The following is a 26,651-nucleotide window of genomic DNA, read 5'->3' on the forward strand; positions in this document are numbered from 1 at the left end:
TTGTACATGTAATTGGGAAAAATAAAGAATCATTAAAAATAAATGCATATTGATTGACTGACAGGCTTGAAGGAGAAACAGACCATTTTGAGTGATGATTTGTGTTGAGATTAGTAATCAATCTATTCATTTACAATTCATATTTGCCAACATATATTTCACTTTAGAATCAAAAAAAATTAGATCATATAGAAAAGATAAATAAAATCTGGGAATTTTCTATGTTGATGATTATCACTTTAGAAAATGAGTCTTTTAAGGGGAGTGGAGTCAAAAGGGTGGACTAGAGGAAGCATTGTGGAGGAATTGTAATAGGTAATGAGGATGAACATTATTCTGAAATAATGAATTGAAGTACCATGAGCAGAGGAATGATAAGGCTACACACATGTAGAATGATTAGCCTGCTATTAGTAAAGTCTTAAAAACAAGGAGTGATTTTTTTTTGTCCATTTTTGTCCATTTATGTCCATGACTTGTGTACAAATCTGTTTGATAACATTTTTTAATCAAATCAATTGAAAGGAAGGATAAATAGAGGCAGAAAGCCTGTTGTATGGCTATTATTATAATCCATATAGTAAATGTTATTCTATGTAAAACTAATACCAATAAAAGTAGAGGATAGGGAACAGATTATAGATATATTATGAAATTAGAATAGACAGTGTTTGGTAACTGGCTAGGAAAAGATAAGAAGTCTATAAGAATGCTTTGAGTTGGAGAGACTTGATAAATAGTCAAAGAATTCCATTTTGCAACCCTCAATTTCTGAGGATGACTTCAGACAGAGTTAGGTCACAGAAAATAGAAATAATTAAAACCAGTATTTGCTACTCACCTACAAAATAAATCATCGTTCACTTTAGCTGAGTGGGGGAGATGGAATTTTAATCTAAATGTTCATTTAAAATATTTTCAAGAGACAATTAAGGGGAGATGTTGGGTATTTGAAATGTTATTGAAACCCTTTTTTCTATGTTCCACAAAATATGAGTTGGCCCACATCTCTAAGGTCATGTAGTTCAAGCCATCTTATAATAGGAATCATTTCTCTGTCATCTCTTACAAGTGAACATCTAGCTTCTATTTTCTGATGTCTAGAAAAAGGAAAATCATTATTATCTGAGCCACTCATTCTAGTTTTAGAACTTAAATTATGAGGAAGATCTTCATTATTTCACATATTACTCCATGTCTTCTATTCGGGAGCAAAACAGAGTACTTTTATCATGTGGCAACAATTAAAACATTAGAATATGGGCCTAATGTTTCCGACAGTCTTTTTTTCACTAGGCTAAGCACACAGAGCTCACCCATCATCTTGGTCCTCTTCCCTTTGGATGGACTTAACTTTGTCACCACCGTTCTTACAGTACAATATCATCACTGACTGGATGGCATTATTACTTGTCACAGAACCCTGAATTTTGTTAAAATCAAAATGTAATTAACATTTTTTAAAAAAGTAAATAAAACACATACATGTTCATCCATATATAATAATATTTTTTAGTCATACCAAAGAATGTGAAACCAAGTAGTATCCCTCAATTGAGTAATGGTAACAAATGATAGTGAGTGAATAGTACTATTCAATTAAAAATGAAAAGTATGAAGAAATGGCATAAGAATAATAATCTACTTCAGAAACAGGAAAACATTTCCATGAATATCATAATAATATGAAAGAAAAATACTTTAAAAGACATTAAGGTTCTGATCTCTATATTGAACAATAATGTCTTGAGAAGATTTTACAGTTATTATAAGAAGGACAATTACAAAGTTTAATCCATCAAAGAAAAGGGTGATTAAGATAGTGAGGGGAGTATAAATCATGTAATGCAAGGTTTGAAGGAGCTCTGAGTGTTCAACCTAGAGGTGAAAAAAGACTCAGAAAGACATGAGCTGTCTTCAAGTATTTGAATGGCAATGACATGATAAAGATATTTTTTGTCCCAGAACACAGAAGATGGAGTAAATAGATGGACATTATAGATTTAGATTTAGAATAAGGAAAATCTTCCTCATAGTTTGATGAAGTCCTTTGCCTTTTAGAGAGGTCATGGAAAAATACACATAGAGAATGAAATGCATTCGAATTATTTGTTGTGTTTCATTGTGTTTAATTTATTTGATGTAGAAGAAGTATCTTATAGGGCTGTGGTAAATTATTGGGAAGTGTTCATTATTCTAAAAAAATGAGTTGATAACATGTTTTAAAAGATGAAAAGTTTAATTAGACACCAAACACAAAATTCAAGTTGTAGTATTATGAAGACAGATTAACCATGTGATTCTTACTTCCATTATTCTTTATAATACTATTCTTCTAACAGAGACTAAAATAGCATTGTCTATTTTGTTGGGAGAGGAATTTAATGTACTTCATTTGCTGGCTCATACTAGATTTCAGAACTTTAGTTTTGCCCCTCATCCCACCAAAGGAATTTAGGTATTGCTACCATATTATGCATTTTTTCATTTAAATAAAAATAGTAACAATTACAATAAAAAGAAATGCAAAATTTTAATTTCCTTCCTATAGTTCCTCTAAATTAGATTTAGTTCTAGTTTCCTCATCAATAAAATAAGAAGTTTGATTATAAAATCAATATTCTCTAAAATTTATTCCTTTTCTCAGCATTATCAATGGTCTTTATGAAGAATCTTGGTTGTTGACCTGACTTTCCCTTTGAACTTCTCATTCACTCTCACAATAATAAAGGTTGATTTTGAGATTCTTTTCTGTGGAGCTCTTCTCAAAATATTGTGAAAGACTTTAAGGAGAGATTTCAGCAATGAAGTCATTCCAATATTAGAATTTGACTGAATGTCTCTTTTAAAATATAGTAGAGGGGCAGCTGAGTAGCTCAGTGGATTGAGAGCCAGGCCTAGAGATGGGAGGTCCCATGTTCAAATCTGACCTCAGACACTTCCCAGCTGTGTGACCTTGGACAAGTCACTTGACCCCCATTGCCTAGCCCTTACCACTCTTCTGCCTTGGAGCCAATACACAGTATTGACTCCAAGACAGAAGGTAAGGGTTTAAAAAAATATATACATATATATATATATAGTAGAGGTCATGTGCAGTGGAATGGCCTATTGGTAGGTTCTAACTAACAGAGGTGACTTTTGATTACTGTTTGACCCACCTTTGTGCCAGGAAGATTTTATGTACTCGAATACCTTGTTTAATCAACTCCTTTTAAGCCATATACATTAGATTTGTAAGGTTGTTTCTGATTATAATTCATTTATCAACATTTGATCAAAAGTGTTTGGGACATAATTGTACCAAGTGCTAAAGCCCCCCCTTCCTCTTGGCTCCTGTGACTCTTCTTAGTGAAAACAATCATATATAAAAATTTCTGCTATCTCAACTAGAGTAAATGTGGGAAATACACTTGGTCATCATTAGGGCTTACCTAAGGTACTAAAGAATTGGGGAGTCATCCACTTGCTTGTCTATGAATCAGAAAGTGACTGACATGAATTTGAGAGCTTATATTCCTTCGTAGCACATCACCTATGCTCTCACCTTACAAGAATACACATGGGAGGAGAAAAAAAAATAAAGAATCCGATTTGGATTCATAAGTCTGGTTATGAACTCTCAATTCTATTATGTAATAGGTGTTATGAGTTGAATTATTTTGACTGAATATCCTCATCTGTTCATGAGGGAGTTTGTTTATATCTCTAAAGCTTCTCTTTTCTTCTAATTTCTATAGTACACAAATAGACAACATCAGTCTGTATTATGTTCATTACCCAGTATTACTTCACTCCTATATTATTTTGAAATATTCGATGTGTTGAGGATTCTTCTTTGCTTTGATATTTCCTCAAAATTCCTTTGACTTATGATTCTTGTTCTTTGTCACAGCCAGAACACTTGCCGCTGTGTTTATAGCAGAGGCTGAGCCATTGAAATCTCCTAACTCTTCTATTTCATACATTCAGCACAAGCTCATTATCTGTTTCTGAAATTCCTCATCCATTTTTTTCTTTGATTCGTGTGGTCTATAATATCATTCTTTGAAAATGTCATTTCTGTTTCTCCCTTACATGGAAATAATATGAGAATAAATAGGACTACAGTCAGCATTTTAATCTGGGTTAAAAAATAAATGTCACAAGTACAAAACGAGGGAGGAATTGTTAGAAAGAATTCGTCTGAAAATAGATCTCGATTTTTGTAGTTCTTCAGGCTTAAGAATTGACTGCATGATTTGCCAGACAAAAAAACAACAACAAAAAAACACAAAAACCCCCCAAACTGATATGATCTTAGGCTTCTTTGAAAAGCTCGGCTCCTAGGAATAATGATGTAGTAATACCACTGTACTCTGCCACTGGGAAGTCAAATCATTTCTTGAGTATTGTTTTCAGCTCTGAGAACCACAGTTTAGGAAGGGCATTGGTAAACTAGAGAGGACATAGTAACCAGGTTAGTGAAAGACCTTAACCACTGGCTGTGTGAGGATTGGTTAAGAATCTGAGCATTTTTCCCTAAGGATATTTAACAATATATGCCAGAGGGTTGGGGAAGCATGAAGAATGTGCTAGAATATTTGTAGGAGCATCTTCTGAAAGAAAGATTAGGCTGGCTTAATTTGCTCCCAGAAAACAGAATCAATCACAGAAAAGAAAATTTAGATTTGATGTCATAAAAAAAAACATTTTTTACAAACATTTTCTGTCCTAGCGTCCAATTTCAAAGGAAAAGCAGAATAAAGGCTAGGAAATTGGATTAAGTGACTTGCCCAGGTTCACCTAGCTAGTAAGTACCTGAGGCCAGAGTATATGAACCCAGAAACTCCTGTCCCAGGCTTGGCACTCTATCCTTTGAGGGAATTAACTGCCCCTAGTAAAAAAATAAAACAAAAAAAAACATATTTTTAGGATTAATGTTGTCCAAATTTTCTTTTTTCTTTTCAAAATTTTATTGTGATGCAAACACACTTCCCTATAGGTTATTGTAAAAGCAAACTCATACATACATACATACATACATACATACATACAAAATGCCCAAATAAAATCAATACCAATGTGCAAAAAACAACTCCAACAGTTCTTTCTCAGGAGGTGGATAGTATTCCCTGTCAGATGTCATAAGAACAAGAGTCAGACTGTCTTCCACAAGCCAGTACCCTGGGGCCTGCCCCCACTCTAGGTTCAACAACTGCTCCAAAATGGGACTCAGGTCCTTATCATAAGCCAAGCCTGGGACTCCTGACTTTGCTCTGGGCCCACACAAATAAGACTGTGCAGCATAGACTGCCCTGGACTGGAATCCTAGACCTCACTGCACAGGTTTGCTTAGTGGTGTATATTGGGTTGTCTTGAGTCCAGATTTAGAACTTGGAATAGTAGATATGGGGTGTTGAGCTCATCATTGGCTTCCTCCTTACTCCTTGCTGTAACTTCCTACTGGTTGTGCTCCCCTCTCACCCCAGTGCCCTGGATACTCTCTGCCTACATTTCAAGTTTTCCTCTTCCTAAAACTTGCTTCACTCTATCTCCTTGTTGGTTCTTTCACTCCTGTATTAATTTTGTGGCATTATTTTTAGAAGAGTTGGAGAGGATTCTCATGGTGGTTTTGAGCTTCCCTGTTTTTGCTCCACCATCTTGGTTCTTCCTCTATCAAAGCAGAATTTTCTGCCAAAAGATGTGACAGATTCCTCTTTATCTTCAAGTAGATGCTGATAATCCATTTGCTGGAGAAGTTATGGAAGAATTCTTTTACAGGGGTCATTGTTCTAGGGAGCCACTGAGATTTACTTGTGAAATGTGGTTGTACTTTTGATGTTTACCATATTTGCTCTCTCTGGTTTCTGGATTTCCTTACATTAGTCAATTAGACATAGCTTAGAATCCAAATTGAGGACATATTTCCCAATTAGTGGTGAATTTTCCCAGAGATTCTTCTTTAAAATTAACATGCTAATGACCATCAAATTTTGGAATACTGAGGAACTTCTTAAATGAAATCAATAGTTACTTCAGAGAACATGTCCTAAACCAAAAAAGTAGATAAAGAATTTCTATTGTACAAACCATGAAATGTAATTAATTATACTTATCCACCAGTATTTCACCTGTGATGAAAATGTGAGACAATATGATCTTAAATAGTGATGTGTTAGAGCAAGCTTTACCTGACTTAGAGAACCCTCTTATTAAAATATTAATGTAAACATAAGACATCACTTATCACATGTATATATGGGTATGTGATTTGGGGTTTAGGCTTTAAAAATTACTCTGTAGCAAAAATGAATAATATGGAAATAGGCATCAAGTGATAACATTTGTAAAACTCAGTGGAAATGCTTGTCAACTTGGGGGGGGCAAGAGGGGAAGGAAAGAAAATGAATCATGTAAACATGGAAAAATATTTAAGAATAAAAATATTAATGTAAACATTTCTACTTCATAAATTGACCAACACTAAGGGCATGGCTTTTGGCTTGGTTATAATTAAAAATTATGGGAAATGGTAATAATTCCAATTAAAATTAAATTACTTCTATGCCTACTTTTTTTAGATTCAATTGTAAAACATTTATCAGCACACTCTTAAATATGACTCACATAGGATGGACAGGCATGAATGGATTCCAAATCATAATTTAAGAAAGAATCTAAACTAATACAATAAAACAGTTGAGTATCTCTTCCAGAAACACATATTAATTGATAAATCCATTCTATAAATATTTAGCAATTCTTATTTGATAATAATTGTAGCTTTTTGTCAAATCAGATGAAATAAGATATTACTTGCAAGGCACTCTGTGTGATGCTTAGCACAGATTAAGTAGTCAATGAATGTTTTCCCTTCTCTGTTTCCCTTTTGTGAACATCAAATTTTTACCACACTTCCTAACGTATTGGTTACATGTGTGAGACCATACATCTTCTTGTTGGTGCCTTTATGAATCAACAATTTAATAATGGTTTCAATGAAAGCTACTCAGAAAAATATTTAACTTCATGAAGTAGTTTCTCCTACCCTGGGAATCATTAAGGAGACAGTGGAAGACAAATCAGGACAAATAGTTAAAAAAGAAGTTCCTTCTAGCTCTGAACTTTAAGATTTTTGTTTCAGTATCCTAGATATTTGGCTTTTTAAAAGCCCTTCTTTTTGATATAGGTGGCCTGGACCTTATATTAGTTATAGAATATTAAATTGTTTATATGCCACTTTTCTTTCATATTTGGTCCTCTGTGGTACCAGAAATTCCAAATTATTTTACTTCTTTAGAAAAAAATTAAAAATTTACTAGTCCATTATGGACAATGCTTTAAAAATTGAAACCATATATTTGCAGAAGATATCCAGATGTACATAAGTACTAAGAATAGAAAAGTTGACCAGCTATAGATTATAGAAAATTGGGGTACAATGTTTTGGGAGTGCATGCAATTAAGAATTAAAAGGATGTAGGAATAGAAAAAAATAAGGTAAGAACCTGAGAATTCTTCTCAGAATTTTTAAATTTAATAAATTGTAAGCAGAAGCAATGATCTTTCATCTCTGGGAGAAAGAACAAGTTATACTACGGCTATGGGGTATTCTTAACCATAAATGATGCTTTCCTGCAAGTCTAAGACAGAATCAGGCTCAATAAATGCCATGACAATATATCACTTTGGCCTCCTTCTCTGGCTGCCTGGGGAGTAAATGAGTGAATGTGAAAAGCTCTCTAAAGGCATGTGTAGTTCTTGGTACCTTATAGATTGAATGATTAATTCATTCAGATTCAAATTCAGATGAAGATGAGGTTTTAATGACCAAGAAATCTTGCCTCAGGGGGTTTGTTAGAATAGAAAAGTCTCTACTCTTCTGCAATGACATCCAATTGTACAGGAAGATGATTTCTGAATAGGAGGGGGCAAAATACATTGTGCTATATCTAATGGCAACAAACAAAAATGTATTTTAGTTTCTGTTTCCTAGCAATTGAAAGGTATTAGGTTGTGTTGGAATGATAGGTTCAGAAATGGGTTGAATGGTATATCCCATATGGGAGAAGAGAGTGAGTGATGGAAGGGTTGAAGGAAGAAATTATGAATGGACAATAATAAGGTGTACAAGAAATGGGCCATATACTGAGTATATGTAAGAGCTTGCTGATTGATCTTTAGAGGAGGAAACATTGTCTCATGGTAGAGAGCATGCCAAGAGCAAAGCTGTGAATCCTACAAGATCAATGAAACAGAGAGGAGATTTGTTGTACATAAATATGGTTAAGGACAATGTTGCAAATAGATTTGCCATATTCAATATTTTCTTTGTAATAATATATACTACTATAGATTTAAATACAGCACTGTACAGTAATTTATAAGCACCATAATCTTCTCCTTGGTATACGATACAATATCTTGAACACCACTAATTTTCTAGGGTTTGCCATAAAGTTGTGAATAAATATGGGCAACACAAAGGACAGTGGAAAGATCTTTGCAAAGGTCATGAGTAGACTAAAGTTAATATCTAATTAAGATGTATTAATGAAAGGAACATAAGTGAGAACACTGAGAAGACATGTTATTGATGGAGGAGATGGAACAATCATTGAAAGAGTAAAGGATAACAGATGTAGGCAATATATCACAGTGGTTTCCCTGAAATACAAAAAGATCTACAATATAGGAAGACATTTAGCTCACTAAGGAAATGTTCTTGAGGATGTTATAATACATAGACAGGAATCATATAGGAGAAGAAGGAAAGGGATGTAAATATATATCTCTAAACCAATTCTTTGCTATTTGAAAAATGTTGTACCCTATACATATCCACTATGTGCATCTCAGAATCCATTTTAATTATTAAGAACTTTTCTTTCTTAAAAATATGGTATTATAAGGCTAGAAGACTTTAAAAAGTAGCTTTTATTTTAGCGATAGTATTGAGATCCTCTGCATTTTCTCAAGAAAAACAAAACCTCAATCTATGAATTGTATTCAGTTTTGGTCCAAGATCACTGTACATTCACAATTTACATTTGAGGGATAGAACCTAAGGTATTAGCTTTGAGATTTCCATCCAAACCCAGCAGGCATTTTTCATCTTTTATTTACTTTGTGTAGATATCTGAGGGAAGTTCATCTAAAAATTTCTGTGGCATTATGTGATAAGTACAAAGTAAGTGACCAATTTAAATATCTAGAAGACCTAATAATCTAAAAGGAATTCATTTATATTCTGATCTAGAAATCTTCCAAGAAGGAAAATAAATGCTCTTTTAGTGAGCATTTATTTAATATATTAAATTTTAGGAAGTCAGAGTAATTTAAAGATTTTTTCTGTAATTTTATAATATTTTGACATATGTCCAGAGATCATTTTTTTTACTGAATCAACTTATTTTTTCATTAGTTCAAATTAAAACCAGTGTGGTCTTATGTATAATTTCCAGTTAAATATGTGACTACACTATGATCCTTTATATAACATTTGTAAGGGGGGAAAGGGTTAATTTTTAAAGGGTTGGACTTGATTATGAGTTTGGTCACCAGGGATTTAATTACTAAATCCCAAATGAATTAAAAAGACAGAATGGATCTTATAGTAGTTTATTTTGCAATAAAGAGGGAAGATATTAAGAATGAGAGAAAGAGAGGAAAAAGAGAGAAATCCTCTTGAGCCAGGCAGGAGTTCAGAGGTCCCTGTCAAAGGAAAAGAGTCTCAAGATGGTCTGCCTTTCCAGAGGCACTAAGGCCAAGGGAATGAGATTCAGCCTTTTCACTCACCTTGTGTCAGTCCAGTCAACATATCCTTTTGCCCCTCTTCACAATCCTCAACTCAAAGCATGAGGAATTGAATTCTCACAGGAAGTTCCACACCAAGACTCCCATATCCACTTCTAAAAATGAAGAACTCCATCTCACAGGAAGTGACAGCTCCTTTGAAAGACATTTTCTCTTGCATCAATTCCCCCAATTCCACATCAACCAATCACACCTGATGCTCTGCTCTAGGACTGCTCAGAAGGCAGTTGTCGATTCTGATTCATTACCCTCTATTGGACACTTGGTCACAGACCTCCCACTCCTTGATTAAGTGGGATATTTGCACTTTTGGTGATTAGATCTAAATAAGCAGATCTTCATACTTAACTTTTAAGTACTGTGTTTGTACTTAAAGTGATTGAATCTAAAAATAATCTAAAAATTAAGTACTTTGTTTACATTTGTGGGTATTAAAATCTAAAAATAGACATGATTTGCAATTTAAATCCTCACAATCAAGGAAGAGCTATGTACTTTCATTGTTACATTCAAGGAAGAGCCAAATCCAACCTTCACACATTACTTATAAAAACTGCCCTCTTCTTTTATCATATTTATCAAATATAGCAAATAAATATTAAGATTATTCCCATGATTCTCCAATCGACAAATGGTCAAGGGACATGAATAAGCAGTTTTCACATGATGAAATCAAACCTATCAATAAGCACATGAAAAAGGTGTTTTAAATCCTTCCTGATTAGAGAAATGCAAATTAAAACAACTCTGAGGTATCACCTAGCAGACTGGGAAATAAGGCATTAAAGGAAAGTGATCAGTGTTGGAGGGAATGTGGCAAAATTGGGACATTAATACACCCTTAGTGGAGTTTTAAATTGGTCCAACCATTCTGGAGGGCAATTTGGAACTATGCACAAAAGACTTTAAATGAATGCCTATCCTTCAACCCAGCCATACTACTGCTGGGTCTGTACACCAAAAAGATAATAAGGAAAAAGACTTGTACAAAAATATTGATAGTCATGCTCTTTGTGATGGCAGAAAACTGGAAAATGAGGGGATGTCCATTAATTTGGGAATGACTGAACAAATTGTGGTATCTGTTGGTGATGAAATATTATTGTGCTGAAAAGAATAATTAACTGGTGGAATTCCATGTGAATTGGAAAGACCCCCAGGAATTGATATAGTGTTAAAGGAGCAGAACCAGGCAAACATTGTACACAGAGACTGATACACTGTGGCACAACTGAATATAATAGACTTGAGGTCATTAGATTCCAATTACTCAATTCAAATTTTTAAAGACTGAATTTCTTCCATGGCTTTTTGATTCTCCCTTTCCTTTTGGTCTGTTTTTCCTTTCAAGTGTGAATCTTGAAATTTCTCAGACTTGTGAATGTTAAAAATTCCCAGACCCTACTTCATAAGGTTGGGTTAAGACCATTCCCCATTGGAACCATTCCCCATTAGGACCAATTCTCCATTTGGGCAGTGAAGGTACTTAGTTCAGGAATGTGAGAACTCTACTTAGATCAGGAATGAGAGACCTCTATTTTACCCCTACTTAAGTCTGCCTTAGGGGAAGTTGTAAAGTTGTAAAGTCTTTGCTGAACAATGAAAAGTACTTAAACCCATACTTATAGTAAGACAAAAAGTTCTTTAAGCCATGCCTATTTTAGGACTAATACAAAAGGGTGCTAAGTACCTATAAAGGTCAAGCAACTTGTAAATTTACAAGGAACAAAGAGGTGAGAAACTTACTCAGAGCTTTCCTGGTGTAAATTCCTCAAAAGATTAGTCTACTCAGGTGTGAACTAAGAATGGTCTGTCCTTTGAAAAATGTCTACTGTGATTGGTAGATGGGAGAACTTAGGGGAGGTGACATAGGAGAAAATTCCCTATATAAGGAGATGACAGTCTCCTAAGAAAACACAGTCTCTAAGGAGACTCTTGGGAGAGGCTCTTGAGGACAATCTCTTGAAGACAGTAAGAAGAATCCCTCTCTGGAGAAGGATGGTTGGCTGAACTGGTATCTATATTCTTGCTTGGAAAGATCTTGTGGTGAGTGATTAAGGACTGACTGATCTTTCTCTTAAGGGCTTAGGCCTGGGTTGGCCAGGGCTGCCCTGGGCTGGCCTATCCTTTTCTCATTATTCCCCTTTTCTCTCTTTCTCTCCTTTTCTTTAATTCTTCATTTGTATTAATTAAAATCTCTATAAAACCCAGCTGACTTGGGTATATTTGAATAATTGGGAATATTTCCCTGGCGACCACCTTATATTTGATTTAAAAACAAAACACTGTAGTGAAAACATATTTCCTGCGGTCACAACTTACTCATCCACTCTTATATCTACTACAATTTAAGTCTTCCACTATTTTAATCACTACAGTTACTGCCTCAACTATTTTAATTATTACACAAGTCATTCTTCTCTTCTTCCAATTTTTTGCATCATTTTTCTAGCAGATCAATTCTGGCTTTTAATGTCTATGCCTCTTTTTCCAGATGACCTATTTTGCTTTTCAGGCTATTATTTTCCTTTTGGCATTTTTCTTCAATCAATCTTATTTGATTTTTAAATTCCTGTTTGAGTTCCTCCATAGCCTGTATCTAATTCTCTGTTTTTTTGATGCTTTGCTTGATGTTTTCTGGATCTCAAACTCATCCTCTGGTTTTGTTTTTTGATTTTTACCCCCCAAAGAAGCTTTTGATTGTAGCTCTCTCTCTGTCTCTGTCTCTGTCTCTGTCTCTGTCTCTGTCTCTGTCTCTGTCTCTGTCTCTGTCTCTGTCTCTCTCTCTCTCTCTCTCTCTCTCTCTCACACACACACACACACACACACAGACACAGACACAGACACACACACACACACACACACACTCATTTTATTTACTTTTTTTCTCCTACCCTTTGAACTATATAGACTTGCCTCTCTGTTGATTTACTGAACCAGAGTGTTTGAGCTTTTCTACTCTGGTGTCAATTCTTTTTTTTAATCCTTTGTTCGTTAACTGGATTCACATGGTTGAGCTAACCTGCTCAGCTGGCTTGCTCTGGGGCAAATTTTTCACTATAGTCAGGCAAGGTGATGCTCCCTTTCATCCCTGCCAGTCCTTGTTATAGCCTTGGACCACATGTGATGGATCAGAGATGAACCCTCACAGCTATAGTATCAGCCTGGGTCTTACACAGACAGTCAGGTCTGAGATTGATGGGGGAGGGGGAGAGAGTGTCTCACCTGGTGGTTCCCTGGGCCATGTGTGGTGGATCAGAAGCAAACCCTCCCAGCTGCTGACTCTGAATGACTCACATAGTCAGTTGAGACTTGTTGCAGATCTCAGCAATCTGGGTGAAGAAAGGTTTCTCTCCATTTTCCCATGAAAATAGATGGACTGTGTCTACCTGTCAAAGTCCCCTTACTTCTTCTTGCTGGGTTTGGATTTAGCTTTGCTTTGAAGTGTGATATGAATATTGGTTTGAAAGGATTGTCAGAGAGGTTATTACTTTAGGTGCTCCTAAGCCACCATCTTGGCTCCACCTCTATTATGGTCATTTTAGAGATGAGGAAACTGAGGCAGGGATCAATTGACTTTTCCAATTTAATAGGTTAATGAGTACTGGGTATTCCTGAAATAATTTTTCAACTTATGGAAAGGGTCAGAAAGTTTGTAAGTACACTAAAGCATATGTCTATAAAAAGAAAAAGTAAATTAATATAAATACTATTGAAAATAAAAGTCATATTGCCCCCTATATTTTTCAGAAATTTCTTTAAAATTCTTAGGCATTCAAAATATGAAGTAGGGATACAACACTATATTATACTTAAATGATCTCTTAAGTCTTTCAGTAGCTGGGGGCAAGATATTACTCAAAGATAAAAAAATGAATATTAAATCTAACACCAATTTCTTCATATTCAGACAGATAGAAGATAGTGCAATAGAAGGATTATTGAATAGGAAATAAGATGTCCTATATATGGTGATCAACTTTCAGTGACTTGACTATTATTAATAAGCCAAGGATCCAGGAGAACTCCAAGACACTTATTAAAAAAAAGATATCCACTACCACAGAAGGAACAGTGTCTGAATGCAAATTGAAACGTACAAATCTTTTTTTCCTTCACTAATTTTTGTCTAGTATAAACAATATGTGTCTACTTTCACAAATGTAATTCTGTATTATATGATGTATTTAAGGGGAAGGTTAAGTCTTTCAGTATAGAGAGAGGGAAAAATAGAAGAGAAGCTCCCTTCTCAAAGTGGGGTTCAGGGGAGATAGCTGATGTTTAAGGTTGGCTCAGAGAAAGGAGAGGGGACTTGAAGATTTTCCCCCTTCTGCCTTCCCTCCTTAGCTAAGTCTGCTCTCCCAGATTCACTCTTGACCCTCTTGTCCCCCCTCCACTACTCGAGACCAATGGGTTTCCCCTTGATCTGTTCACTCACACTCAGCATGGAGAAAAGATAACTATTTTAATATCAATTCAATCATGATAAAAGAATGAGAGAGGAAGTGGGGGAAAGGGGGTCCCTGTCTCTATCTAAACCCTTTCCCTTCCCTCCTCAAGTTTGGGGGGAACTTAGGCCTTGGAAGCCTGAGCCCCCTGAGAGAAAGTAAGGTTGACTCACCCTGGGTTTGGCCCCTTGGCCACACTTAAGACTCAGGGCAACAGGAGCTGAGGTAAAATTGGGCAGAGATTTAAGATGTCTTTCTCAGGTTTCCTCTTCAATAATCTTTTCAATTTGGAAATGTTGGGGGGAAGGATTTCCAGACATAGACAGGAAAAAGTGAGTAACCCTCAGGAGAAAGTCTTTTTTACCCTTATCTCTTTGGCTTCTCCCAACTGAGAGACCAACTGCTCTTCTAGACAGAATCTTCTCAAGATTCCAATCCCTTGGGGCCCCTCCCCTGTCAAGGTGATCAGTTCCACACACTCTTCTGCTTGGCACTTTTCTTTAGTGCCAGCCTCTGTCACAATGATAATAGATGTACTACTTATATGTTAAAAAGAAATGTGTCCTAAATTATAATCTTTCCTTTTTCTTCTGTTTTAGGAAAGTCATTATACTTTCATGCCCTCAGTTTCCTAATATTAAAAAAATGATGGTATCAAATTAGTTGCTCTCCATGGAAATGTCCATCTTCAAGATAATTATCACATTTTAATTTTTTCTGTAGTAAAACAAACAGAAAAAACCTACCCAGGAGAACATAAAAACAATAATAGCTTCCTTAATTTTCTGATGGTTCTTGTGACTTAGTTATAAAAATGATTAACTGTGTCCATTTTATTATTTTATATTATTTGGGGTGGTATTATGGAGACATAATTGGGGGCTGTGAAAGACATAATGTTAACACCAGATGAGTTTATTGTTAAGAAATGGAAGTAGGAAATTTTTGAGGCCTCTTAGTAAGATGAACATAAGAAGTATTTTTCCCCAGATTTTTTTTGGATGGTGTTAATTATATAACCTGTTGATTTATAAGATAACTTCACTAGATTTCATTCTCAGCCAAAGAAGTAAAAAGATGATTAGTAGCTTCCTGTTATATTTGAAAGCAAAGGATGATTTATACAATTAGGTAGCCACCAAAGAAGTTCTGATACCTTCTCTGTTTTTTTTTTAAATGGTCCTTTTATGGGTTCAGTTACAAGGATTCTTTGTAACAAATGTCCTTGAATTTCCACGAGGCTGAGGCCTCAAGTTTTTTTTTTTCCCTTTTTAATCCAAAAATCTATAGCTGCAAGATTTCAAATTGTATCTATCTAACCTTGACTGCTTTTCTCTTCTTCCAACAGTCACATTTTGCTCTTGTTAACAAGGCATTCAAGTCTTGAATTTATCTTGAATCCAAGTGTCTCCTTTACTTTATTAACTTTACATATGTTTTCATGTTATTTCTTTATTGATACTACTTGTTAGGTGACTAGGATAATGTAAAATTATTGAAGAAGGCCTTGACTTTATATCTTCATTATTAGCTACCCACAGGAGGAAAAAATCCAAATAAATTGCTAATCCTTTAGAATAATTGATACTTCTAAACAAGCAAGACCATAAGAAAGTGGCTGAACATAGTTTTCTGGTTTGGCCATGTGAATATTCTTTGTCTTCGGAGTTCCATTCCTCAAGGGTCAGATAATTATCCAGAATCTACAAAGAACCTCCTTTTCTTAGATGTTATGAACAGTAATATGTTTTGATAAAGGATCATGGACATTTTCTCAAAATGGAAAATTACTTTCTTTTGAGAGGCAAGGACATTGATTAATAGGGGAGAGAGATAGAAGAGTGGTGAGGAAAATATAGACCATTGTCATTTTTCTGTAAGACAGTCTCATCTCAGGTTTTAGGTTGTCTGGATCATTGATGCCAGGCCATATGGTGACAATTAGAACATGGAAAATTTGATTCAAAAACTAAAATCAACTGAGACTGATTTATTTCCAGAAGCCATCAGTTTTTACAGTGAGGAAACATTTATTTCTCTTAGAAAACAAAGTTGAAGGACAAAATAATGCTTGATCATAACTTACTGTAAACTGTACTGTAAACCATACAAAACATTCCAACATTACTGTTTTAGAACTTCTAATTAGTGATCATTCAGATATACTGATTTTTCTAGTAGATACAATGCTGAATGAATACTATATTCCTAGTTCTTCTTACTTCTCCAATTAAAAAACTAGAGTTATTCTTTTAATTCTTTTTTGCTAATTATAGATTTTATATTATAGGCTGATAATTGCATTTTAATTTAATTTATAGTACTATATTGTTCATTTCTCCCTGTGCACAAATTCAAGTACTCAGAATGCTCAAATTTACACAACAGCTTAGATCTTTCTTTTAAACTGCTATTTTTTTGGCTACAAATTTGAGTCCTTCAGTTTTTAGAAAACTGTGTGCAATGCTCTTTCTTCTGCTACATTTAGTTGACATCTTCAATTGTAGGTTCAGAAAAAAAAGAACCTCCAGATGGGGCTGTTCCACCCTTTGGTGGCCCACCAGACATGCCTCTTGGAACATTTCCTGTACTCTGGTACCATTAATAATGTGGGAGTTGCAGATCTCTAATTCTTTCTATTGATGCTCAAATTCTTCCTTCTCAGCAGTTTGTTTCTGGTCAAACCAGTAGATTATTTCACTACATGTGTCAAGGATCTATTTGTTATCTTCATCACCAATTTTGCTTTGTAGTTTCTCATCTTCGACAGTTGCCTTTATTTTGAAAGCATAAGATTCAAGAAAATTGATGGAAGATGCCTTGTCTCTTTACTCCTCATTTTCAGACATATTTCTCAGCCTCTTATACTATGTACTCAATGTCTTCTGTGCTCAGATGACCTTTCTCATTGGTGATGAAGATCTTATTTTGCCTTTATTCTTATTTATAGCATAAATATTAAGGATGTCATTTTCGATATCAAATGTAACTTCCATTTGGGGAATAACCTTAACTTGCCAAGAAGGTTGTTTTCCTTTTTCATTGCTCTCTCACCCTCATAAATGTTAATAAGTTTACCAAGGTGGTTGTAGTAGTAGGTAATTAAAGGCTGAGACTATTGATGGGGATGGGGGTATCCAATTTGATAAGAACTATCATGCCCCCAACAGCAAGTTCAAGTACAAGGGAAAGAGAAGTGGCAAACAACAGTTGTAAATTCTGCTCATTCTCAGATTTTTCTCCAGACAAGAGAGCAGCCCAGACAGCCACACCATAGGCAATAGACTTATTAGGACTGATACTCTTGTGGAACTCCTTTCCATTGAAGAAGTTCTGCAGAAGCTTCTTGATTTGGGGCATCTAAGTAAGACCATTCACCATGAATCTGTGATTTGTCTAGCCTGGCATTTCTTAGGGCCTGTTCTACAAAGGTCCAGCCTACCCCAGAAGAGGTAAGTATTCAGTTCTTCACAAAGCACATAGGTGGTACATGTATAGAAGTCAATGCTTACATAGATGGAGTCAATCTCAGTACTGGACTGAGTACTGGAAAAGAGGGTGCACTTTGTATATTTACTAGAGGTATGCAGATGGACAGTCCTTTTCCCACTGATGTCATTCTTGTGCATTCCTTTTTGTTTTCCTTTTTTTAATTTAGAATATTTTTCCTTGGTTACATGATTCATAATCCTCACCTTCCCCTACTCTTTTGTCCCCCCTCCCAAATCTGACAAGCAGTTCCACTCGGTTATATATGTATCATTGTTCAAAACCTATTTCTGTGTCACATTTAGTGTTATGATTATTAACTACGTAGTGCCCTCTATAGTATTGTCCCCTTTAGATCCTGTTCTATTCCCTTTCACTCTTCCTCTTCATTAGTATTTTGCTTTTTGTCACCCCTCTAGTTCCCCCTTCTTTCAATTATCTCCCTTCCTTTTTCTCATTCCCCTTCTTCTCTGTTGGGTGATAGAATTCTATATCTCACTAAGTATATTAGTTTTTCCCTCTCTGAGCCAGTTATAATGAGAATAAAGTTTAACATTACCCATCACCACCCTTATCCTCCCCTCTCTATATTGATATTTATCACCTCTTTATGTTATATCAATTACACCATTCTATCCCTCCCTTCTCTTTTCTCTCAATGCAACCCTCTCTTTCAGCCCTTGTTTTTTACGTCATTTATATGCATGCATATCATATCATACATACATATCATTCTAAACCATCACATTTACATGTACAGCATATCATTTTATATCATCCTATACCTCATTATTATAATCAGCTTACTTCTTCACCCTCTTTCTAAGTACATTCCTTCTATCTTATCTACTACTAAGAGTAATTTTTGAGAATTATAGAGATCCTTGTACCATGTAGATATATAAACATTTTTACCTTAATGGGTTCCTTAAATTTTCTCTTTATTATTTACTTTTCTGGGCTTCTCTTGGGTCTCATATTTGGCCTTCAAATTTTTTGCTTAGGTCTGGCTTAATCCTCAGGAATGCTTGGAAATCTATTTTATTGAATGACCATTTTCAGCCCTGGAAGAATATACTCAGTTTTTCTGGGTAGGTGACTCTGGATTGTAAATCCAAATATTTTCCATTCCTGGAATATTCCATGCCTTATGATCCTTTAATGTAGTAGGTCCTGCATGATCCTAATTGTAAATCCATGGTATTTGAATGGTTTCTTTCTAACTGCTTGGAGTATTTTTTCCTTGTTTTGGTAGCTCTTCATTTTTATGCTTTCACTTAAACTCAGCAATGAAATAGTTGACCATGTGGCCATGTTGTCAAAGTCCAAGTGGGTGTCCCTTTCTGTGGACTTGATTTCAAAGAGGCAATCTTCATCGGTAGGCCTGGAGATATTTCACTCAGGACCAACATTTTTGTCCAAGACATAAGCAATAGGAGTAACAAGTGGTTCATTGATGATTGGGGGCACATTAAGGCCAGTAATGTTTCAAACACCTTTGGTGGCTTCACATTGGGAACTGTTGACATAGACTATTACTCTGATGACAACATTTCTGACAACCTTACTAAGGTAAGCTTCAGCAATTTCTTTCATCTTGGTGAAGACCATAGATAATACTTCTGGATAGAAACTTTTGTTTGCCCCTCTATACTTCACTTAGACCTCAGACCTGCCTCTTTCATTCACCACTGTAAAAAGCCAAAGCTTCACATCTGTTTATACAACTGAATCATCAAATCTCTGACCAATCAGGTATTTATCACCAAAGACCATATTGGAGGAATTTGTTGCAACTTGATTCTTTGCAGCATTAACAATTAAACATTCTGTGTTAAGTAAAGGCAAGAAGGTAGTTCTGTTTCCTTAGACATTAGTAATGATCTTCACTTTCTCATGTTGGAAGACTCCTACAGAGAAATATCCAAATTCCAAAATCAATGCCAGTTATGGGTTCCTTCAACATTTTTGCTGGGGCATCAAAGGTCATAGCTGACCACTGTGGAGCAAAAAAAGGTTTTTTTATTATTTTGATTATATTAATGTGTTAAAGAAAAAATCCTTACTTCAAAAGAAAGTCTTTAGTAGCTGCTCATCTTTCTTTTGATCTTTTTTACTTTAATCTTTCTTTTTATCCCTTTGACTTTGTTCTAGATCACCACAAGCAAAGGGAAAATATTTCTTCTTGAATTCTCTCAGGACAGAAAGAGAATTATCCCTGATGACCCACTTTCACCTGTTTTTGTTTGATTTCCCTTTAAATCAATAGCATCGAAAGGCCAGAAATGGAGTAGACCTTTACTGAAATGAGAGCTTGAAAAATGTGGCTACACTATGACTACAGCAATGTATATGAAAAGCAAGAAAATTTGGCCAAATATTATAGTTAATATTAGTACCATACTGTTGTGAAAATTAAATTAACTCCCCTGCCCATTTTGAGATTTAATTACCGAAAGTATAAACACCCTACTTAAATTTGAGTGGGGAGATCTGCTCATTTTTAGATCTAATCACCAAAAGTGTAAACATCACACTTAATCATTTAGTGGGAATGTCGGTGACCCATGTGTGCAATAGTGGGTGATGAATCAGAATTGACTGATTGCCTACTGAGCAGTACTAAGCAAGGCTTTAGACTATGATTTGTCCATGTAAAAAGTAGAGGAAGGCATAAGAAGTGACACAAAAGAAAGTGTCTTTAAAAGGAATTATAAATTCCTGTGAGACGTAGTTCTCCATTCTTTGGAGTTGAGACTAGAGAAGAATCTGCTAACTGGACCCGAGACCCTGTTCTTGGTAAGACTGTTCTTAAATCTCTTCCTTTGGTCTGACACATGGTGAGTGAAAAAGCTGAATCCTTTCCTGGATTTTCTGAAGAGGCTAACCTCAGGAGAGACCTACCTCTTGAGAGAGACTTCCCCAGGTCCTCGACTTTGCTGAGGCCTTTCCTGCTTGGGTTGAGTCAGGGGCTGGGAGTACTTAGTGCATAGGCTAAATAACTTACCCAATCCTGTCTCTGATTTCCTACTTCATTCTTTCTATATTTTTGGTAAATAAGTTATAAATAAATCTCTTTGGAATAAACTAAATTCCTTGAAACCCTATTTTAAAACATAATCCAGTCCAACCTTTTTATAAATAAACCTTTTTCCCCTTACATTATCAAGTTGCAGCTAGATGGCACGATGGGTATAACACTGGGTTTAGAATCAGAATGGCTTATCTTCTTGAGTTCAAATCCAGCTAAAGATAGTTACTAGTTGTGGGATTCTGGGAAAATCACAACCCTTTTTGCTTCAGTTCCTCACCAGTTAAATGAACTGGAAAAGGAAATGATAAAGTACTCCAGTATCTTTGCCAGGAAAACACCAAATGGGGTGATGAAGAGTCAGACATGACTGAAAAGAATGAACAACAATGTCTAACTTAAAGTACACATCTTTAAAGGTACATATATGACAAGGAAAATATATAACAGTCAGAGAATCCTATTATAATGTGGGAACATTGAATTCATGTCCTGCTTTTCAAACTAGCCATGTGTTCTGAGGCAAGTCTCTTTTTTAATCTCTTTGTCTGTTTTCAACTGTATGAGGTAGGTAATGATATGTGATAAGTCTGACTTACAGAGTTATTCTAACACAACTGACAGTAGGATGCTTTGGAGCACAAATCAATTTTTTTTTCTTCTTGACCTGTAATGTCCAAACATAATATATGTTTAAAAATAGAAGAAAAAAAGCCATGTTCTTTTCCTCATTACTGTCATTTTGTATATGTTGGTACATTGTAATTGTATTAATAATTAACAAAGTTCCAGCAGCATTGATATTAAAGGTTATTTCTGAGTTTTGTCTCACTCTTTGAATTATTTCAAGTTAAACCCAATACAATAAATGCAGTCCTTACTTATGAATGCTGAGTACTATGACAGATGCCAAAGGAGCCTCCTTTATCCTCATCATATTAAAATGAATCATGTTGAACATTATTCAATGTTTAGGGAAATTTTTAATCCTTTGCTTTCATAGTGTAAAGGGTACAAGCAACCAGTGTGGAGATAGAAACTGCAGCAGTGCTCATAAAAGAGGTCAGGACAAAATATCTTTCTTTCCTAGATGAGAAAGAGGGGGGGGGGTAATCTCAGTTTTTTTAATGTCATAAATGGCACTCAGCAGATGATTTATGTCACCATGGTAACTAGTGGAGGACCAGCAGACTGAAGAGCTGTTCCAGTAAGTTGTTTGAGCAGAACTATAACAAGCTCCCTTTCCCATTCCTGTTTAACAACCACTTTCCACAGTGTGACAAGGAAAATGAATGCACAGCCTGTCTTTCTGTGCCACAGAGCCATTTTCAACAAGAGATTAGCTGCCTATAGAAGAAAGGATATTATGTGGATAATGTATAAGTATCATAACTCTAAAGTAAATGGACTCTTATTCCATATAGTTATAAAAAGGTAATTGGAATCCAAGATGTGAGGAATAATGAAAGGTTGTTGTCATACTCTGAAATGGTTGACCTGGATTTTGTACTACACAAATGATAATGTGATTTATCATTTGTGAGTCTTTTGTTAAAAGTTTATTAACAAAATTAAATGTACCTAAAAGAAAGGATATTGAAATAGTGTATCCCCTCTTAATCTGAAAGATTACTTCTTTACTATTCTCAAGGAAGTTGCTAACACTAGGCAAATGGCATTTTAGTATTAATGAATGTATATTGAATTTCTGGAAAGAAACAATAACAAAGAAGGTTTTTCTTGGATATAATAAAGAAAACCTCCACATTTTACCTCCCTGATCTTTGCCCTCAAGATTCACCTTCCAGGCTTTTATCCTCAGGGATTTGAATCCTGTAAATGTAGATACATGGAATCTGAGCTGGAAAAAGACTCAGAGTCTTTCAGTTCAACACACACCTACAGCATGTCTAGCTAGAAGACATTTAATTTTTATTTATAAATTTTATTTTATTGATTTATCATGATGGCAAAGCCATGCCCCCATCCCCATGCTGAGGTAGCCCTTTGATTTCAGGATAGCTTTAGCTTTTGGAAAATCTTATGAGGTTAAATTTATGTCTTTACGAATTTGACCTATTGTTTATAGGTTTCCCTTTTCATTTCAGCTAAGCCATGTTTAATTTCTCTTCCATGAAAGTTCTTTAAATATCTCAAAGCTCTATTGACACAAAATTTTCTTTTCTCCTCAAAAAATATTCCTATATCCTTTAACTAATTCTTTTAGCCATTCTTTTAAATATCTGAATCCTTTGGATACTCACCTGAAGGCATGTCTATGGTTGTCAATGACTTTCCTAAATTTTGTAACATAGAAATGAAGGCAATGATCCAGATATCATTTGACCTGGGAAGAATTTAAAGAGAGCATATTTATTACTCAGAAGAATGTTTCCATGAATTCAACCTTAGGTTAGATAAGGTTTTTTGACTGCTGAATCATAAAGCTAAATTACATTAATCACATTTTTACACAAACCTTTGTGTAATCATACCTTCTCTTTTGTCCTCTACAAGGGAAGGTCACTTTTTGAACCCAAAGAGTCTGAGAGATATAAATATTTTAGGGTCATTAATTGAGAACTGAAAAAGGCCTAAAAGTGTATTATTAAGCCATCCCATTTTGCAGATGAGGAAACTCAGAAAGATAACTTGAATTGACCAAGGTTACATTGTGTGTGTATGGTAGAAAAATAATTCAATCATATTGTTATCTAACTCCAAATCCAGCACTGAAATTATTATATCATATTATCATATATCATATCATATATATATCATTATAGTAACTTATTTCCAGGAAACATCATTTTATTTGAGTTGGAACTTGTAGAAGTTTGGGGATATAAGTTTTCTTATTCAACATGTTCATGCTCTTTTTTTTTTTTTTGTTTTTAAAAAAGGACAGGCTTCTTTCAGGAAATTTATTTTCAGATCCTGGCTCTGTCACTTTTTAGCTGTGTGTCTGTGGGCAAGCCATTTATCTCTCTAAACCTCCATTTTATTATTTGGACAATCAATAGGACAAGTATTTGTTTAGTCCTTCAGGGAATACTATAAGGAATATGATTTTAGAAAAATTTTTTTCTTTTGTCTTAGAATCAATAATACATATCAGTTCAAAGGCAGAAAAGTGTTTGGGTCTAGGCAATTGGGGTTATATGACTTGTCCAGGGTCACACAATTAGAATATATCTGAAGTCATTTAGATTTTAGAATTTTCCATTTCCAGTCCTGGCTCTTTATCTACTGGGATACCTAGCTGCCACAAAAATATGATTTTTTTAAACATTAAAGTGCCTACTTTAAAGGTAAAGGGAAGTCTTGGTATCAACAACCCTCCCAAGTCCCTGTCATAATCAAAGTAAATAAACAAACCTTCATTCAAGTCATTGAATCAAATGTTGAATGTAGGAGAGATTGCTAACTACAGAGACTACTCTCCTTTGGATTTAGATCTGATCGGATTTAGAAGATATGAAGCTTTTTAGCTTCAGATCTTAAGGCTTAAATTATAGACTCTGTTCAATGGATAATAATATATGTCTCAACTACCAGGACATAAAAAGTTATAGTATTTGCCTAATAGGTTAGGAAGGTCCCCCTAGACCAGGGGAATGCTTTAAAACCCATAGCCAATCCAGAAGTCTTGGAACTTATGAAGATTGAGAAGTCTTTAAAAAAATGTTGAAATCCTTCTTATCCAAGCATCAGTTCATGCAGTTTTGCTTTTTCCCCCCCTGGTTCCACATTTACTTGCATTTCTTTCTTTTTTTTCTTTCTATTTAAAAAATCTGTATTCGTTTAATAGTCTGACCACACTTACTCTGACCAGATGGAAGGAGTCAGCATTTTGAATGGAGTACTTCTATTCAATTATCCTTAGAAAAACCATAACATATAAGTTGAAGTCAAGATATCTTTCTTAATTTTTAGATTTGTTTTCAATTACATCTGGAAACAATATCTAATAATTATTGTCTGACATTTTCTGAAGCAGATTCTCATTCTTTCTCCTTCTATAACCCCCCATCCTGAGACAATAGTCTCATATAGGTAATACTAGTGCTTTCATGCAATATATATTTCCATATTCCTCATGCCATGACATGAGACATATCACATAACAGTAAATAACTCAGAAGGAAATTAAAGTGAAAATGGCATGATTTGATCTACAGTCAGAATCCAATAGTTCCTTCTTTGGCTGTGGATCACATTTTTAATCAGGAGTCTTAGAATTATCTCACAACCTTATTTTCCTGATAATAATTTAGTCCTTCCAAGTTGATTATCATACAATATTTCTATTACTGCATAAATCATTCTCCTGGTTCTTCCATTTCCACTTCACTTTCCACCTTTTTTCTGAATTCATATTGTTTGTCATTTCTTATGGCTCAATAGTATTCCATTACAACTATATATCAGAGTTTGTACAGTCATCCCCCAAGTGGAAGACAACCCCTCAGTTTCCAACTCTACCACTACAAAAACACCTACTAAAATATTGTTGTATAAGGAAGCCCCTTCCCCTTATCTATGAACTCTTTGGAATATAAATCTGCTGGTGGTATTGCTGGGTCAAAGAGTATGCATAGTTTTTAGGGCCTGTTCATGTGGTTTCCCTATGAATATTATATCAGTCCACAGTTCCACCGTTCCACAATGTATTAGTCTCCCAATTTCCCTAGATTCCCTCATACATTTGTCATTTTCCTTTTTTTGTTATATTCAAAAATCTATAGGAGGGAGGGTGGTATCTCAGAGTTGTTTAAATTTGTATTTCTCTAGTCAGTAGGTTAGGGGGCATTTTGTCATATAGAAAAATATAGTTTTAATTTTTCCTCTGAGAACTGCTTGTTCATATTCTTTAACCATTTATCAATTGGGGAATGCTTTATATTGTTATAAATTTGACTTTTACATATATATGAGAAATAAGACCTTTGTTGGAGACAAAAAAATTTTTGTTATATAAACTTTTTAATTTAATATAATAATAAAAATGGAGATTTTGAACCCTAGACTTCATTCCCCAGAACTCCTTGGTATTTCCCAGAATTCCCTATAATCTTTCCTGAGTCTCCTTGTTAGCAAGATCACAATTGGTGTTTAATTGGCAGTAACACCTCCCACTCTCTCTTCCTTTGCAATGATGTAGCAAGTATAGTGGTAAGCTAAGTGTGGGGATTTTAAATGGGCTAATCAGCCATGTGCATGTGGTTTTTAATTTTGTATCTTCTTTATTCCTTGATTTCTAATGATCCTTAATAAACCTCATAAAATATAATATTTTATTAGAGATATAATTTAATTTTTACATAATGCAAAATTACTTTGAGGTTGGGGTAAAAGTAAAATAGAAGAAATGGAAGATGGAAGAATTTAAGGGAGGGAAGGAAGAGGAGAAGCAACAGAATTGTGTCCTATTGATGGTTTCCTATGGAACATAGGAGGGCAGAAATAATTAAAATTACCTATTGTGCTTAATTTTATATTTTAAATTTCACTTTTTTACATGTTGATGCAATTTTAATTGTATTTTAATTAAATTCAATTTAATTTGTAATTTAATCTTTTTCAGATATTTTGTGATCTATATTCTTTTCCTCACTCAAACCCTAGAAAGACAGTAGATAATATGATATGGGTGTATATATGTTATATAATACACGATTCCATTTTTATCATGTTATGAAAGAAAATGTATATCACACTAGAGAAAAATCATTGAGGAAATAAAGTGAAGAATGATATGCTTAAATCTAAATTCAGACTCTTGTCAGTTCTTTTATTGGTGGTGGATAGTCTTTTTTGTCATGAGTCCTTTGGAATTGTCTTGAATCCTTGCATTTCTGATAATAGTTAATTTGCTCACAGTT

General features: G+C 34.7%; 1 long non-coding RNA gene across 2 annotated transcripts in view; it reads right to left on the reverse strand.

The window, feature by feature from the left end:
* LOC103094877 (uncharacterized) overlaps window positions 1–25,666 on the reverse strand; it is a 52,508-nt gene extending 26,842 nt beyond the window's left edge. For both annotated transcript variants that reach the window (XR_008915642.1, XR_459262.3), the window contains exons 1-3: window positions 24,593–25,666; window positions 23,031–23,113; window positions 14,420–19,734 (exon numbers count right to left, since the gene is read on the reverse strand). This is a non-coding gene — a long non-coding RNA (uncharacterized LOC103094877). The remainder of the gene's footprint in view (window positions 1–14,419; window positions 19,735–23,030; window positions 23,114–24,592) is intronic.
* Between the last annotated feature and the right edge of the window lie 985 nt (window positions 25,667–26,651).

Source organism: Monodelphis domestica, chromosome 1 (genome assembly GCF_027887165.1).
Source record: "Monodelphis domestica isolate mMonDom1 chromosome 1, mMonDom1.pri, whole genome shotgun sequence".
Classification (NCBI taxonomy): Eukaryota; Metazoa; Chordata; class Mammalia; order Didelphimorphia; family Didelphidae; genus Monodelphis; species Monodelphis domestica.